The following is a 2,352-nucleotide window of genomic DNA, read 5'->3' as shown; positions in this document are numbered from 1 at the left end:
AAAAAGAAAAGATAACTTATGGTATATGCTTCTAAAAGTAAACACCAAAGAATGCAATCTAACAAAAACCAATTCGTTGAAATTATGGCATGACCGTTTAGAACATATTAATTTTAAGGCGATAAAAGACGCAAACAAACACAACGCTGTATGTGATTTGGAACTTGCTGATCAAGATGAAGTTTTCTGTGAAGCCTGCCAATATGGAAAACAAACCCGAAAATCACATAAACACGCCACGAAGATTAAAGCAGAGAAACCTGGTGATAAAATACATTCTGATGTATGTGATCCAATGAGCGTTGACTCACCGAGCGGATCACGTTTCTTTGTAATTTTCAAGGATGAGTGTACTGGGATACAGAAATGTTTATTTTCTGAAACAGAAGAGTGAAGTGTTTGCGCGCTTTAAAGAATATAAAGCGTTGATCGAAAATCAAACTGCCAATAAAATTAAAGTTTTTTAGAGTGATAATGAGACTGAATATATCAATGAAAATTTTCAAAATTATCTACAAACAGAGGGAATATCGCATGAGAGATCGGCACCCTACTCACCTCAACAAAACGGTTCTTGGGAAAGGGAAATAAGAACAATAGTTGAATCGGCACGCTCCATGATGTTGAATGGAAATGTTTCGACAGAATTATGGTCTGAAGCGGTAAATACTGCCGTGTATATACTGAATAGAACAGCATAGAATCAGACAAAGAAAATTACAGCTTTTGAAGCGATTCTATGGAGAAAACCTGAAACAAAGCACTTGAGAGTATTTTGATGTGCAGCTTACATGGCGATACAAACTCAGCTACGCAAAAAGTGGGACCGAAAAAGCAACAAGTTATTGTTTGTGGGATATGATGCATTGTCAAATAATTATCGATTATGGGACAAAAATAAAAGAGGAATAATCATCAGCTGTGATGTAAACTTTAACGAAGAAGAGTTTGAAGGAATCAATGGAGAAAAGAATAAGGTTTTGAATTGTCTTCTCCATTACCAACTTGATGAAAATGTGATTCCTGAAATCAATGACGAAGAAAATGATCCAGGTCTAGAGACCAAAAATGAAAATAACGAAGAAGACGACAGGATACAACTACGTCAACGAAACCTCTTAAAGCGACCTGACTGCTATGGACCAGCCATATATTGTTCGATTTTAACTCCAGACTCTTACCAAACAGCAATCCAGTCAAACGAAAATGAAGAATGGACAGAAGCAATGAAGCAAGAAATGGAATAATTTCCAGAGCCAAAGGATCATCCAGTTATAGACAATAAGTGGGTGTATCGAGTTAAAACAAATTCGAATGGTGACAAATCGCGTTACAAAACACGCCTTGTGGCAAAAGACTATAAACACCATAAAAGAATTAAACCTTTGCAGAAAATTGTGTTTAATGTTTGATTAAATTGATTTACATTAAATAGCATATATATTAAGAGGGAATGTTAGAATAAGACTATAATCAAAATGATACATTAAGAGTGTGTCCACTTTATTTCACCAACACAGAGCACTGTTTATAAATCTGTAATAAAAGACGTGAGGAAATTATGTCTTTTTAAAGACAAACCTTTTTTAGGCAAAATTCCCAACAAACTGTTTGTGAAAAAGTGTTTCAATATGAACTGTTTCAACCAAAAGTTGTGCTAAAAGAAAATCTACAGCAGAATTTCTACTGAAGCGCCAAGATAATTTTCTTAAATCAATTTCGCAACTACTTGAAAATTCCCACCGCACGTACCATCAAAGTCTAGGTCGATTCACGCGAAAGACATGCATGACATGAAATTTTCTTAGTCGCTCGTTCGAATAGAGTTTTACGGTGTCGCTATGCTCGATTTACCGGCAGAAGCCATGGCGATACCACCCTAAAGTGCTGGCATGAAATATGCAAGTAAAGTGTTTAGCGCCAGCAGCATCGACCGCACAAAGTATTCGCGGCAGTCGATTAAAAATGCATACATTGTTTTGCATTGTCCCCGACTAAGGACGTCGGAGCCCTTTTGAATTTTTCAGAGGAAAAACCGACCAAAAAGCCGATTTGTATGCAAACAGCTACTGAAAAATGAATGGGCTCAGGCGCTGGAATTGGCTAGAAAAGTGTCCTACGAGCTGGAAAAGTGCGTCCGCTATCCATCATCGACGACAGTTTAAATTTCAGTTTGCACCGACCCGAAAACCCAAACAGTTTCATAAACCCGACCTTTAGGTAAATACCGGATGGTCTGCCCGGGATCGTCTTCAGTTTTACGATCAAACCGACGGATAATAAATAGGCCGGAGCCCCCATAAGTGGGCTCTAATAAACAACGGGCCCACATTAATCAGGTCGCCGCCTGAA

The sequence above is a fragment of the Dendroctonus ponderosae genome, unplaced genomic scaffold, assembly GCF_020466585.1.
Source record: "Dendroctonus ponderosae isolate FM_Combo_2020 unplaced genomic scaffold, Dpon_F_20191213v2 Dpon_F_20191213_9, whole genome shotgun sequence".
Classification (NCBI taxonomy): domain Eukaryota; kingdom Metazoa; phylum Arthropoda; class Insecta; order Coleoptera; family Curculionidae; genus Dendroctonus; species Dendroctonus ponderosae.
The sequence above is the reverse complement of the archived record's forward strand: the minus strand, read 5'-3'. Positions refer to the sequence as shown.